At 44.4% G+C, this 16846-nt stretch overlaps 1 pseudogene; it reads right to left on the minus strand.

Annotated features, from left to right (window-relative positions):
- Positions 1–6940: 6940 nt before the first annotated feature.
- On the minus strand, positions 6941–8782 carry LOC147895343 (protein DETOXIFICATION 48 pseudogene; annotated as a pseudogene).
- Positions 8783–16846: the final 8064 nt, after the last annotated feature.

Raw genomic sequence — 16846 nt, forward strand, 5'->3', positions numbered from 1 at the left:
TGCACGATGGTTGTTCTTCCTCGAGCGCTTCATGCAGACCTTGAAGGGTTTCGTGAGACAAAATCCAAGACCCGAAGGTAGCATGGCTGAGGGTTGGTTGGTACAAGAGTCACTTGTATATATTTATGAGTTTCTTGTTGATGTGGATAGCTCTCTCCCACGACTATGGAGAGATGATGAAGACCTAAGGATGACCTCTATTGTGCCTCAAGCGAAAGGACGCAACAAAGTAATAGACACGGAGTTGCTTGATAATATCAACCTCTATTGCGTGCTTAATAGTGATGTGATGAAAAGATGGGTGACAAGATACGAGGATGCAAAGGCAAGAAGACAAGAAGAAAGGGCCCTCTTTCGTACACACCATGGATCTCGTGTGCCATACCCTCAGTATCTAAGAGCACTTCCAAAGGATATTCATGTGGATTGGCTACTTGACGAAATGGAGAAAGCAGAGAAAGACGAGGGGATGCATATCACAATGGAAGAATGGAAGTATGCTAGGGGATGCATGAGCAAGGTCCGTATATAGAATGTTATGCATAAGTTAGGAGCTTTCAATAATTTAGATTGCTTATTTAATTGATTTTGTCTTGGTGTAGTGCACTATGTTCAATGCTATATGGTGTGAGGGCAAGCATTTTCGAACACAACGGATTGATGATAAGAGAAACACACAAGATTGCGGCGTCATTGCTAGCTTTGAGGGAGCCAATGGAGCACAAATACAATCATGTTATTTTCCTTGCATCGAAGGTATCAAATATTTAAAAGCGAGTATTTTTATATGTGTGCACAGTACCTGTTCAAATTGTTGCGGTAGTACTAGTGTGTCCTTCCTACTTTGCCAAAACTTTGTGGAGTCAATAGCTACAAAGCCACTTCCATGGCGTTTGATTGTTTCATTAGGGCCTCTTTCCACCACGTCCTTAAATCACTTTACATCCAAAACATACACAAAGAAGCGTTGAAAGTCAAGCTTAATAATATCTTGGATTATGCCACAATAATCATCCATGAATTAGGTTGTCTATCAACCAATGGTGGATAATAATAGATGGTGGCATGTCATACCTATTATGCCACATTCCAAAGTGATGTATAGTACATTTACTAATGTGGAGCGTATGGAGGATGATCATGGCCATGGAGGTGATGATGACCGTGATACGAGAGAGGAGGATGATCATGAGATAGGAGATACAGATATTGAGGCCATTACCTTGAGGACGAGCCTACCATTGGTGATGCTGATTTCGACGAGCACATGAATAGCACAAGTAGTAGTGGGTTGAATGTATTTGTAGATCTAAACACTTGTTTGGATTTTGAAGTAGATAGTTTGGCAAGGGTCGATCTCATTGAGGATGAGATTGAACCGTAGCCCATCATTGATATTGGCAAAACTATTTTACATATTGTCTCATTCTCCTCACCTCACTTAATTTTTGTATATGTGGGTTTGCAAAAAAGCATTGATGTTTTTGTTAAAATTATGTGCTTTGGTAATCATGGGCAATGTTTGGAAAGCAGTGATGTACATTTACCAGCCTACACCAAAATCTCACTTTCTGCATTCTCAGTTTTGCGTCTAAATACGCATCTAATTCTTAGTGTAGATGAGGTGTAGATGCACTAATAGACACGCTAATACACGTGCAAATAGATACGCTGTTAGATGCAGTGTTAGATGCACCCGTATTTTCTCAGTGTAGATGCGCTAATAGACGTGTCAATACACGCGCAAATAGATGCACCCGTAATTTCTCTATTCAAGCAACGCCTATAGACGTGCCCGCTATTTTGCACGTCTATCAAGCGCATCTATAGTTGCTTTTTGTTGTTGTGTCACCATACGAGAAGCGTCGCGGAACACATGCTGCAACCACTAAAATATCAGCACCCTCCTGCTGCAGCAAAGCTCTCTGTGCCTCCTCCCTATAGTGCTTTGTCAAGACCACGTGGGCAAATGGATCAACCGCCTGACCATGACCAAGATACAGATCATCCATGCCTAGTCCTCTGTATGTGGCCACATCAATGTCAGCAAAGCATACAGGGCACACTGATCGTGCCACCATCTCATGGGTCATGCAATGGAGATGTGCGATGTGGCCACACCCTAGTCCAAACCACCCTACGGTGTTAATATCCTTGTGGCAAAGGACACAAGTGGCTGTAGGAAGCCTAGCTATGACTGGTGCGTCTATGGGTGTCCTAGTCGGCACATCTACAGGAGGGGCAAGGTATAGGGCCACACTGGGGTGGATCCTATAGCGATATTAATATGTCTCAACTGCAAAATATAGTGCTCCGCTCGATGGTAGGCTATGTGTGTCCAAATCCTTTGCTCCTCCAAATCCACCTCCAACTATCGTACATGAGACTCCATATCCTGTCGTAATAGATGTGCTTGCCAAGCAAACATGTCGCGTACATGGTGAGAATGAACCAAAAAACTTTAGTTCAAAACATGCAACAAAAAAATAAACTAAAATAATCAGAATAACTAACCTCAACCCTAGACTCAGCCAACAATGCCTCCAACTCTGCAATCCATGCGTGTTGAGTATCCAACTCATGCTGAGGCGGTGTAGATGTGGGAGGTGGTGTAGATGTGGGAGGCTCCGTAGATATGGGAGGTGGAATCAAAAGTGATCTCGATAGGGCAGAGACCATGTCATGCGAGGATGAGGCCACTGAATGAACATCCCCCCTAATCCGTCCTCCAACAACTCGCAATGCCAGTGCAGGGATAGTGTGCAGCTATGGTCCCTCGCGTCAACGCCGAACACCAGCAATCTGATGCTCCTGACACCCCATCCTACCATGTCCCGACGGGTACTAAGGTAGTCTACCCGATGACCAAGCACAAGCTTGACGTATAGCTGCATGGCAAATGACCTGGCTATCTGACAGTTGTGAGGCAATCGACCACCATTCGCAGCGAGATATCTCGGATAAATGTACGCTACCATGATGGGGTGCCTACAACATAAAATATAAAAGGGCTGCCCTGATCGTGGTTGCATTGCCTCAGTGTGACCATCCCAAAACATATCCTCTAAGGCCTGTGCCTGCGAGGTGACTCGCGCTCAAACAACTCTCGAATGGCCCTCTAACCCAAGCCATGACCACCGATCTTTGCCTCAGCCTGTGCCTAAAAGGTATCCAAAACGCCCTCAAATGTGTCTAATCGACCTAGAGCATCGATGACTGAATCAAGACTCGCAATCAAGTGAGCGGGTGCCCCAGCATCCTGCAGTGCCCTCATCTTAGCTCTCAAAATCGCTATCTGCATATGAACAGTGGTGCCAGAACCTGCACGTTGACTGGCGCATGCACAAAAAAACACATGGAAATTAATATTCTATTTGGGTAATGAAACTATGTAACTATAAGTCTTTGTAATCACATAAGTCTTTGTATTTGTCTATGTAACTATATCCATACATAGATCTACAACCTTTCCTAGTTTCCTATTTCTATAGTTTCATGTGCCACCGAAAGGGATTGCTAGCAACATGATCTACCCTCTCTTACAACCCTACACATCGATCGATCGCTTGCATGATGGTTGTAGACTACATGCGATGAATTTCTATATGATCGATTGCATGATGGTTGTAGAGTCCTACATCTTTTAAGTATAGAGTCTAAAACCTCACCCTTTGAAAAATAATATAAAAACTACATTAAACTCTTGTTTTCTCTTTTTTTTTAATATATGATTTTTAAAAACAAACTATCTATGTTTTTACAATTAAATGAAAACTTCCCTAATTTGAAAAATAATATAAAAACTACTTTAATCTCTTTTTTCTAATTAAAAAATAGATGATTTTAAAATACAAAATATATATGTTTTGACATTTAATTTAAAAATTCACTAACTTGAAAAATAATATAAAAACTACTTTAAACTCTTGCTTTCTTTTTTTTTAATAGATGATTTTTAAAAACAAAATTTAAACGTATTTACATTTAATTTAAAAATTCACTAATTTAAAAAATAACATAAAAACTACTTTAATCTCTTTTTTTTTAATAGATGATTTTAAAAAACAAAATATATATGTTAGGGTTGTTATCGGGCGAGCATTTGTGATAGTAACCCACCTGTTTGCTCAATTTTTTGAGCCGCCTAGCTTTCGCAAGAGCTGTCCACACACATGTGAAACCCCTTCAAGTGATGAAGAAGGAGGCTACTTGGAATTGTGATTCATAGGCAAAAAGAAAGAGTGATTGAGGGCAGTTACACACCGGAGGAATGCTTGCTCGCCCGGCCAAAAAATGGGCTTTGGATGCAATTAGACGCGTGAAAAGTGCCACCTAGATAACCTTGGGCGGGCAAGACCCTTTCCCAAGCACTCGGGCGAAGGGATCACCAAGCCATGAGCAGTGTACGATGCCACAAGCCAAAAAATAGCAATTTGGGTGGGTGGCATTGAGGTGTGTAAGAAGGCTTTCTCGTGATGGCAAATTTGCCAGGATTTGCTAGGAGAGCTGTGTTTTAGCTGACAGTTTTGGGCATTGCAGGTGCTCACCGGTGTTTTAGCTGACTTGGGCATTGCAGATGCTCCGGTGGAGACGAATGTTCTTCCTCTCCACCCGGGCATTACGGGGCTAAAAATGCAACCTTGGAAATAAATGTCTGGCTGCTACGTCTCTAAATTGTTGACAGAAGGGCAACTCCATGCCTGCATACTACGCGGGGACGAACGCTGCAATATGCCAAGGGGCTGGCAAATTTGCCACCATTTTGGTAAGCAAGAATGCTCTCTAACCAGCCTGAGTGGGAAATTGGGTTGCAAGTGGGAATGCTCTTAGGAAGGTGAAGAGGCGGGAGGGTTCCTGAGCGGGCCTGCATAAAAACAAGCAAAATACGTAGCTAGGGTGCCTAAATTAATTAGCCGTCGCACGGGGGACTATCGTTAGTGTTATGCGGGACCCCTAATACGCGGGCGCTTCTACGCCAGTCCCTCTCTTACCAGCCAGCTCCACGAGGCAGCACCACCACACCCACCCGCAATTTGTCCCTGTTTCTTATCCCATCCGTTTCCATCGCACCCCCCCTATAACCCAGTCAGCAAAGCCTCCCTTGGCTATGTCTATTGTTACCAAGGTCGGAATCTTGCTTTGCCCGACAGGCTGGAAAGCGCCCCTCCGATTGCAATGCTCTTTAAGGCTGTCCAACCCAATGCACCTCACTGAGGGGACTCGACGCACATCATGTAAAACTCCACGAATTGAGATTGCCCCATGCCCACATCGCCTCTCCAGCTGTGCGTTGCAGTGCTTCGAGAAGCAACAAGGCTAATCAGTAAAGTTTGGGGAGCAAGGATCAAGGCTAAGAACTGTGTGCCACCTAGGTAGACTAAGCAGAACTCCATCCAGGGTAGCTTACTAGGTAATAGAATGCAATCCTAGAGCAATGCTATCTTTAAATGCTCTGAGTATCCCTCACACAGATAGCAACTAGTTTCTAGCTAGAAGACTAAAGTTCATGTGACTGGCCCTATTCCAATCCCTCATATAGTTGTTAAAGCAAAGGGTGTCGGTGTCACCCCCCAACTCCAAGTACGTAAAGAAAAGAAATGGTACAGGTAGGAGTAGTCAGGAATTAGAACAATAGTCTAAAATGCAATGGGGCAGGAGAAGAGTATCCCTGATGTAGACTGTAGATTAAGTAGAAAGAGTGGCATTGCATTGGCCTAGAGATGCAATGGACACTAACTCTAGAATGCCAATGCACTGTAGGCCGCAAATTTAAACTAGTTAATAGAGTGCTCCTGGTAGAAGAGAAACACTCAGAGAGTAGAAACAGAGAGGTACATAGCATTTAATGTTGGCATTGCGCATGCTATCTGCCACCTCCAGGACTCTGGGTTTCCTGTATCACGTCCCCATCATGGAGCAGGTGAAAGGAAGGTCTCTAGCCTATTACTAGGTCCCTGGCTGGTCGAGTATTTGAGCAAAATCTTTTTACCTTGTTCCCGGCCAGGAAACCCAGTTTCATCCATCTAACACATGTGACATGATAGGCAGCTATGCAATGTGAACAACCTCCATCTGACGACTCGTATACCTTCCAGACTTACTGTCTTTGTTTGGTCCCCAGCTAGGAAACCCATCAATTTGCAGACGTTGGGGGGGTACTTCGCTTTCTCAGAATTAAAAAAACAATGGGACGAAGACGAACTATCTGGATATCAATTGAGAAATCACTGTGATCTCTTCTATCGGGATCTCTCCAAATCACTCCTGATCTCTCCACTTGCAAACCTTGTTGCAATCCGGATCTCTCTAAATCATATGATCTCTACTTGCAAACAATTATCCTTCCTTTGGAGTCTGTTAAGCAATCCTTCGCCGTTTGGTGCAAAACATCTTTCTTGGTTCCCGGCAAGGAAACTCAACAGGCTTGACGTTAATTAAGCTTTTCACCGCTCTGCTAATCATTGCTAGTAATGCTATGAACCACGAGCTCCAGATTACGCTACGCAACAAGCTTAAGATTCAGATCCCTACCTCACCCCAGATTACTCGTAAAATGTTAATACCTCATGCTCTCCTCGTCCAATCGTTGTGCTGGTGAGCATCTATCCTGACGAACACATGAGAGTTTATGAGTTTATGAACTCCTTTTACTTCCTTTGGAGTCTGTTAAGCAATCCTTCGCCGTTTGGTGCAAAACATCTTTCTTGGTTCCCGGCAAGGAAACTCAACAGGCTTGACGTTAATTAAGCTAGCCAAACGATGCTTTACTAGCCGTCGACTTCCAGGCATTAAGCCGGAGAAGAAAATGGACGTCTCAGATTATCAGCCGCGAAGTACAGGTACCCATTAATTCATCTTCATCTTGTCCCTCTCTGCAAAAATCGTCCTGGCACGCTTGTTCCCTAAGCTTTTTCCACTGAGTGCCTGATATATATTATCGTCATGAGACGTTGGTTGGTGCGACTTTGATGGAAATTAGAGCTTCTGATTCTTCCGTCTCAACTCTGTAGTCAGTTTGAAAACCAGAGTGGCTGCTCATCTCCGCTTGCAAGGAATTTGTGAGTTGCTTGGCGCGTGCAGCCTGAAGATTCCAACCTGTCTTGCGCAAGACGAAGAACATTAGTGTTGCACACGTTGCTTGGGCTGCCAAGCGACCACACCAGAGACCCACGAATCCGACTCTCAGCCCAAGCACTAATGCAACCGGCAATCCCACGATATAAAACGAGCCCAGATTTATATTGGCACCGGTCGTAGGCCTCGCACTTCCTCTGAGAACACCGCATCCAGCTGTGTGCGGACAATTGCCAAGCTCGCACAAACCAACAATGGGCATAGCAACTGCGACGAGAGAAAGGATGTGTTTGTCACTTGTAAAAATGGAACCCCAAACATGCCGCATAGTAGTGGTAAATGCCATGGCTAGAACAGCCAGAATTGAGGAGCAAAGAAGAGCAACTTGCATGGCGAAACGGGTCTTCACAGGTCGATTCGCTCCCAGCTCGTTTCCGACTCTAGTTGATACTGCTAGGCTTAGAGCCGAGGGGAAGATGTAGACAAGGGAGGTCGTCTGAATGAGAATTCCCATAGCCGCAGCGGTGGCCTTCGCATCGAGGAGGAAACTAGAGAAGACTATCATTAGCTCGTACCACCACCACTCCAGGCAAACGGACAGACAGCTCGGCACAGCAAGGTACAGCAAAGGCTTCCAATCTCTCAAACACTCGGCTGACCACCCTTCCCACGTCTTTTTGTGCATTCCCGAAAACCCAAGGTATGCCAAGAGAAACAAGACGAGGTTGAAGTCTGTCCAGGAAGCCGCGAGGGCGACTCCTCGGATGCCCATATTCAACCAGCTAACCAGGACGTAATTGATGCACAAATGCAGAGTCAGTGCAAGAAATGTACAAACGGTGAGCGGCGCTGTGATCGTTTGGGTGCGCAGATATATTCTCAGGGGGTTCAGAATTGCCTGCGCTACCAAGTCAGGCAAAGAGTAGAGAAGATATGTGCTAGCCATGGCACTCAGATCCTGATCTTGACCACACCAGAGGAGTATCCGGTGCATGTTCAGCCACAGAAATGCAATCGGAAGACAAAAACACAGTAGAACCAGTATGGTTCTTTGCAGTGCCAGTCCCATAAGATTCCATTTCTTGGCTCCAAATGCTTGCCCACAGATGGGTTCCATTCCAAGAGCCAATCCGGAAAGCACGGAATAGCAGGTGATATTGGCTAATCCGATGGCGAGAGAGCCACCGGCAAGCTCTAGTTCGCCTAATCGGCCCAGGAAATACATGGAACCATATAGCAGCAGACCGAGGCAAACCATAGGATCTGCTATACCGCGAATTTGCTTTAGCTCCTCGACAATCTGTTCAAACGAAAAGGCCAATTCTCTATTAGTTTTCTGCTTAACTATACTGCTTCAACGGCATTCAATAGCACTAAGTCACAGAATTAATGACAAAATTTGTAAGCGTGCTTCCTGGCCATAGACGAAGTACTCGGACAATAGCTCATCTGGAGATGGAAAAACCACCCGACAATCAGACGAATCGATACATGGTAGCGAGGCATTACTCACCTCTGAACCAGTTGGAAATCGCTTGAGATCGCCTGCATCGTACGTGGGTTGAGCCTCAATACTGCTGTTATTTATGCTAGGAAGGATTGCCAGAATCACAGGGCCGTGAGCAGCTTGCTTGCACGAATGCGCCTGCTCCTGCAACGATTTACCGCAGGCACAGTCGGTTTGCCGGCACACGGTTTGAGCCACAGAGGGTGGTCACAATATGCAATCGACCAGCTCGCAGCTATCCTAACAACGTCGATTGTAGGGGCTTCAAGACTTTCGGAGTAAAGTGGAGAGCCAACGAAAGAATCAAGGATGACCGTCCTCTACAACAGAAGCGGAGTTCTCATGGTGCCAAGAGTGCAAGATGCATTCTTACCCGCCCTTCAGCTGATCCAATCTAGAGGACGGTGAAAAGGGATCGGGGGAAAGCCGTAATTCAGGAAGAGAATGAGGGAGAGCGTGCTACCACCCAGGTAAGAGACAACGCTATAAGGGAGGGATATATATAGACGGGGCGATATAGTTGAAGAGAGAATTACACCTAAAAGGCAACTGCCCTGGCGTGGTTTGTGTGCCTAAATCCGGGGAGAGGAGCCTCGGTCCCAAAGAGAGCTAGCCTACCGTCCAAAACACGTGCTAGAGTTATTTTAGGAGGGGAATCGGGATCATAGCTCGTGTCGACTCCATTCTAAACGGTGGACTTTTTGGATATCTTTTCCGGGACGCAAGTCGCCCCGCTCTCCGTGCTGCAATTGTGCCGCTCTTATGATTGAAAAATTCTTTCCTCGGCATGTCTAGTGAACCATTCCTCGTAATGGTGATAATCGAGGTGGCCATGATCATGTTCAGCATTCTCCCAATCACTAGATAATTCCTCCACTAATATTTGATTGACCGGCGTTATGCAAGGTGGGGGTGGTTGAGGGCCTAGTATGGGTGGCAATAACGGAGCATGTTTTTCCCTATATTGTCCTCGTTTGGAAAGAGAGACTCCTTGCACATTCATCAGGTTGGGCGGGGATGTTAAGGCTAATTGGGACCTTGGTTGGTAGACTGGCTGGGGGAGGAGGACCTTTGAGAACGTTGGGAGTTTTCACGGTTCCCCCATCTAATGCAGTGCGCACAATAGAGTTTTGGCCTTGACTTAAGGCAAGGGCACTCATTTGAGAGATGGTTTCTATTGCAAACCCCACACCAAACATTATCCCTTGTAGGGAATAGCTAGGGGTTTCTTGGTGGTTCCTTGGGTGTTCTCGACCTCCACTGCTAGCCTAGCTGATTTAGTAGATTAGAGGCCAACTCTACCATATCTAATCCCTTAGAACCCTCATCCCCTTGCTTGGTAGCCTCCATACTGGAAGACCTTACTACATGTGATACTTTGGGAGAGGTTTTAGCTTTTTCCTTAGTGTCTTTATCCATCATGTTGTCGCTTATACAAATGGATACCTTGCTATGAAAAGTTTAAAAGAAGTTGGGCTCATAACCATTAGATGGTCATGCAACTTTGGATTAGCCAATCTGATGAGGAAGCGTGACAATAGTTTCTTGTAGCTCATCCTCTCATGTTGTTTGCAGTGGGAATTGCAGTGTTTAATCCTAGCAATCTAGTCCCAAAGGGACTCATAATTATTATGTTTCACCTCATGCAACTGATTAATCGAGCTCCACTTGTGGCCACTAGGAGTGAACCCTATGATGAAGGATTTTTGCAATGTCTCCTAGTTGATGTTCTCCTTACGTATGAGGGCCCTATACCATTGGCTTGCCTTGCCATCTAGCCCGAGTCCGAAATCATTAACCTTTTCTAGATCTCTGGGAGCACCAAATTCTTTGCATATTTTCTCAAACCGCTACTCCATGTGGGAGACCGGATCTCTTTCTTTGAGGAATTTAGTTATCAGCTTGGAGATAGCTATGGGTCGACTCCTAGAAGGATTCATGTTCCCTGATGGAAATATGGGTACAGTCGGAGGTGGAGAGGGCCCCCTTCCTAGTATGTCCACTAGGATACACATTGTCTCATCCGATAGCACTTCATGGGATGCTAGAAGAGGTTGCATTGTTGTGGGCCTAATAGGATGTAGAGGAAGCCTTATGACCTACCCAAGTATAGGGGCTCATTGGTTTGCCAATGCCGACATTAGTGCTATGAAGCCTCCCCCCCCCTCTGATCATCAAGGTTGTAACAGTGGGGTGAAATGTTGTACCCCCTGAGGGAGCGGGTCACTAGGCATTAGCATGGGCAATCTTTGCATTGGTATGAAGAGTGGGACTTGAAAAGGTACATAGCACGTGGCTTGTGACCTAATGGAAAATGTCAGGGGTACTTGGAAGGTCACGGGCCCATAAGGGGGTCCCCCTTGGAAGTTTCATGAGTTTCCAATCCCAGAGTTTTGTCTTGCTAAGTCCCTCATGCACGTGTCCTCATCTTCCATTTGCTCTGGATCAGGTGTGTTCCATGTTCATTCACAATGCAGAACACTTGAATAACATTAACTTATAGAAAGAATGAAATCTCGGGAATCAACACACAATCAGATATAGAGCGGATAACTAAAAGAAGGATTGAAGATATAATTCAAGACATCAATGTACTGTAGGAGAGCTGAACACAAAACTCTCTCCTCTTGATATTTCTTTTAACAACAACTAAGCTGTGCTTGAGCCAAAACCATACTAGTACATCAGTAAGACTGTAGTCCGATAATAGTGGGCCATTACAAGAATCAATCTAGAGACAAAAGTCCAAGAGAGTGTTCTTGGAGGCAGTTATAACCGTTTTTTAGTTACAAGATAGTATGTTCAAATATTATATTCCTTCATCTGGAGGTAGTGGCTTAGTGGGGTGGTGGAGTCACAACAACACAAAGCAACTATAGACGCGCTTGGTAGACGTGCAAAATAGCAGGCGCGTCTATAGGCGTTGCTTTAGTAGAGGAATTACGAGCGCGTCTAAAAGCGCGTCTAACAACTCGTCTATTTGCACGTGTATTAACACGTCTATTTGCGCATGTAAACTGTGAAAATACGAGCCCATCTATCATCACGTTTATTAGCGCGTCTATTTGCACGTGTATTAGCGTGTTTACACTGAGACTTAGACGCGTAGATAGATGCAAACCAGAGAATACAGAAAGTGAGATTTTGGTGTACATCCTTGCTTTCCAAACATTGCCCATGATTACCAAAGCACATAATTTTTTGCAAGCCCACATATACAAGAATTAAGTGAGATGAGGAGAATGAGACAATATGTAAAATAGTTTTGCTAATATCAATTATGGGGCTATGGTTCATTCTCATCCTCAATGAGATCAACCCTTGCCAAACTATCTACTTCAAAATCCAAACAAGTGTTTAGATCTACAAATACATTCAACCCACTACTACTTGTGCCACTCATGTGCTCATCGAAATCAGCATCTCAAATGGTAGGCTCGTCCTCACGGGTAATGGCCTCAATATCTGTATCTCCTATCTCATGATCATCCTCCTCTCTCGTATCACGCTCATCATCACGTCCATGGCCATGATCATCCTACATACGCTCCATATTAGTAAATGTACTATACATCACTTTGGAACGTGGCATAATAGGTATGACATGCCACCATCTATTATTATCCTCCATTGGTTGATAGACAACCTAATTCAAACACAAATACAATCATGTTATTTTTCTTGCATCAAATATTCAAAAGCGAGGATTTTTATATGTGTGCACAGTACCTTTTCACATTGTTGTGGTAGTACTAGTGTGTCCTTCCTACTTTGCCAAAACTTTGTGGAGTCAATAGTTACAAAGCCACTTGCATGGCGTTTGATTGTTGCATTAGGGATTCTTTCCACCACGTCCTTAAACCACTTTACATCCAAAACATACACAAAGAAGCGTTGAAAGTCAAGCTTAATAATATCTTGGATTATGCCACAATAATCATCCATGGCTCCATTGGCTCCCTCAAAGCTAGCAATGACGCCACAATCTTGTGTGTTTCTCTTATCACCAATCCGTTGTGTTCAAAAATGCTTGCCCTCACACCATATAGCATTGAACATAGTGCACTACACCAAGACAAAATCAATTAAATAAGCAATCTAAATTATTGAAAGCTCCTAACTTATGCATAACATTCTATATATTGACCTTGCTCATGCATCCGCTAGCATACTCCCCTTCTTCCATTGTGATATGCATCCCGTCGTCTTTCTCTGCTTTCTCCATTTCATCAAGTAGCCAATCCACATGAATATCCTTTGGAAGTGCTCTTAGATACTGAGGGTATGGCACACGAGATCCGTGGTGTGTACGAAAGAGGGCCCTTTCTTCTTGTCTTCTTGCCTTTGCATTCTCGTATCTTGTCACCCATCTTTTCATCACATCACTATTAAGCACACAATAGAGGTTGATACTATTATGCAACTCCGTGTCTATTACTTTGTTGCGTCCTTTCCCTTGAGGCACAATAGAGGTCATCCTTAGGTCTTCATCATCTCTCCATAGTCATGGGAGAGAGCTATCCACATCAACAAGATACTCAGAAATATATACAAGTGACTCTTGTACCAACCAACCCTCAGCCATGCTACCTTCGGGTCTTGCATTTTGTCTCACGAAGCCCTTCAAGGTCTTCATGAAGCGCTCGAGGAAGAACAACCATCGTGCATGTATAGTACCGCATATAGCAATCTCATCCACCAAATGCACTATAAGATGTAGTTGGCTTGTGAGAATAGAACGTGGAAATGTCTCCTCCACTAAACAAACCACCTCCACTGACATAACTCGAGCATTCTCAAGCGTGGTGGGATCTATTTCCTTTGAGCTCACATACCTAGAAATGAAAAAGTAGAGCATATTAGCAATATGCATTCAAACTTGCATGGAGCATTGATACGCATCATATTTTGTATCATGTAAAGTACCTCACAAGCTCGCCCATCTTGTAAATACAATCTTTCACGTCCTTCGATGCACTACGTGAAATGCTAGTAGGTAGTATGAACTGAACCCACGAGGAGGTGGTTGATTAGTTGCTTATAACTAGTATTCACTCACAAATTTGAAAGGAAAAAGATATTATGCACATAAAATACTTACTTGGAGCATCTTGTGCCAATCATGAGATTTCAAGCCATATAATTGCTCTACACCTCTTTTCTTGCTTTTTGTAAAGGCTCCCTTCAAACACCTCATGCATCCAGTGGGAGTACGAATTGTAGTAATAGCGCGCTTCACCGTCGCCATCTCTAGCTTTGATAACATCCACGGTGCACGAGGTTAAAAAACACGCCCATTTGGTCTCTCTTGAGGCCAAGCTTCACGCATCCTCCTTGTGGTACGTAGATCCTCCCTTATGCCTGCGGAATCTCGTGTCCCATTCAAATGCTCCCAAATGGTAGATGCCACATTCTTGAAGATATGCATGGGATCAAGCAGGTGATTGATCTTGAGGTGGGACCAATATGGTAAACGATAAAAGATGGAGTATCTAAACAAAATAAAGTGTTAGCGGGCAATCTTTACTTCCAGCCAATATAGCACACAATAGTTACAAACCCTTACCGGCTCATGCCAAGTGGTGGAGGAGTCGTGGAACCATCCCAAATTCTCATCCAATCTCCCGCGGTGAGTGATTGTGGGAGGACTTCATTCCAAGGGGCAACATATCTAGGATGATCAGGTGGGAGAAATCGATGGTGATTCTCATAGATGACCTTATTCAATGCGTCTGCCCGTGAGGCAACTAGCGAAGGACCACAAACAGGACATGCATGGTAACCTGATGTAGTGAGACCTGAACAATAGATGCAATTAAGAGTTGAAGGTGGGTTTAGGGTGCCACATCCTTTGCCTATTCATAATTAGAAGTGCAATGCTTACCTGAACACTCGCCATAGCCTGGGAAGTCATGCATCGTCCACATCAAGACTGCTTTGCAGTTGAAGTCTCGTGACGAGGGAGGCCTGCTCACATCATGCACCTCGATACCTCTCCAAAGTATCTCTAGCTCGTCAATCAAAGGCTCCAAATAAACATCAGGGTTTTTGACTTTATGTTTCCCTGGAATTAGAAGGGACAGCATAACATGTCCTTTCTTAATAGCCATAGAGGTTGGAAGATTGTAATTCACCAATATCACTGGCCATTGGCCATACACTGTAAGACGTGCTTTTGAGACCAAATGGGTTCACACCGTCCATACCCAATCCAAGTCTCAAGCTCCTAGGTTCTTCCTTGAAGCTTGGCCATGTGTCTTCAATATGCTTCCACGCAGGAGAGTCCGCGGGAGTTCTCCACTTGCCATCGGTTGATCGATGGGAGGAATGCCATGACATGAGCTCTGCAATAGATTTGCACTTGAACATATGTTGGATACGAGGGATTATGGGAAAATGTCGCAGAACCTTACGAGGCACATCCAAAGTTTTGAGATCTGCTCTATATCTTGCCTCTCCACAAGTAGGACACTATCCTGCATCCTTATGTAGTCCACGAAACAAAACGCAATCGTTGACACATGCATGGATGCGCTTGTAATCTAATCCTCCAAGAGAGGTCACATGTTGCCTTGCCATATCTCTTGAGGTCGGTAGTTTATTCTCCCTTGGAAGCATTTTACACAATAGCCTGCACGTGAAGACCATAAATGAAGAAAAGCATTCGAGTAATTGACCCACTAGCATAATTCACCATGTTTGCAAAATAGACTTTAAAGCTTACTTGAGTAATGCATTCAAACTTGCATTGCTCCATCCATAGATGGTTTGCAAGTTTAGTAACTCAAGGGAGGCACGTAGAACAGAGAATGTGCACCCCTCAAACAGTGGAGTCGATGCTGCAGTAAAAAGATCATCCTGCTCCATGCTATCATCCCTCCCTTGATGGACATATAAATCCCGCACCATATCATCAAACACCTCCTCCTCCACGGCTTCATGAGGTAATGGTGGAGGGCTACTATTACCATCACTCCATGCATCCGTAACGGTCCCTCCTAAAGATCCCACCTCATATCGCCGACGCTTCGCCTCCTCACGGCGAGCATAGGGCAACATATGCGGGTGTGGCACTGCATCCTGTTACTGTATCAAATTAAAATGGGATCATAACTCAAACATATGAACACCCATAGGTATCTCAATCAACCTTAACTTACAAACCCTTACCCTGTTTACGGTCACATCCCATTCTCCATACTTTGAGATGTGATTGAGTGTAATCCTGCGTGCACAATACATGTTTCCTCGACATCGATCACACAGACATTTGATTTTTTGCTCCAACCACATTTCGCGATGGTGGATACGGAGGGATTCATCCTCACTGGAGCTACTTGTTGAAGATGAAGACATCCTACAAACAAACAACCCACCAAATTTGATCTTCTTCAAATGTTTAATTTTAAACTCTGTGGCACGTCTAAAGGCATGTCTAAAAGCACGTCTAAAGGCGCGTCTAAAAGCGCGTCTACTCTGTGTATTTAGACGCGCCTATAGACGTGGCTATAGATGCGGCTTTTAAACCTGCTTTTAGCGCGCTTGCTTTGCTTTTCTTCACATTACTTATACTTCGCGCGGCTTTCTTGCTTCCTTATTAGCAGATCCACAGTTTCGACGCTTAAGAGGAAGGCTCCCATACTTACTTCCAAGCTTACACTTAAGAGGAAGGCACCCACACTTACTTCCAAGCTTAAAGGAGAGGAGGACAAACAAGGAGGAGAAGCAACTTTGAAAAAGAAGAAGAACCTTCCATACCTTTGTCCAAGGTAAGTCTTTTTGCAGTTGATCTTTTTTGGAAGTTTGCTCTCTTTAGATTTGTACTTTCTCGTATCCAAGAAACGCATGATCTGGGTATCAGTGTCACATTTGTGTGTCGGGCGCAATGTCCTTTTCTACTTTTTAGAAAAGTCCGTCTGTCGGAGCGCGTCTATAGGCGCATCTAAAACCGCATCTATAGGCGCATCTAAACGTGTGTCTAGCCTGTTTGTAGACACAGACAGACGCGTCTATAGTCGTGCTCCGACAGTAATCCTCTCTTCCCTTCCCCTTTCTTCTCAGCTCATCAGTAATAGATTTTTTTTCTTTTTTCCAGTTCAACATGTGGCCAGGAAGCACTTCCAGCTCACCTGATCCCTGGGATTCTATTTGGAGGGACTTATATAATCTTTTAGGGCACCCTCCTAGTCCTGCGAAGTTATACGGGTATATGACGGGTACTTTAAACACCCCCCAGGAGTCGGCACTATAGACTCCGAACCACCC

Source organism: Dipteris shenzhenensis, chromosome 13 (assembly GCF_047967505.1).
Source record: "Dipteris shenzhenensis isolate YYH24624 ecotype China chromosome 13, Dip_SZ_1.0, whole genome shotgun sequence".
NCBI classification, from domain to species: domain Eukaryota; kingdom Viridiplantae; phylum Streptophyta; class Polypodiopsida; order Gleicheniales; family Dipteridaceae; genus Dipteris; species Dipteris shenzhenensis.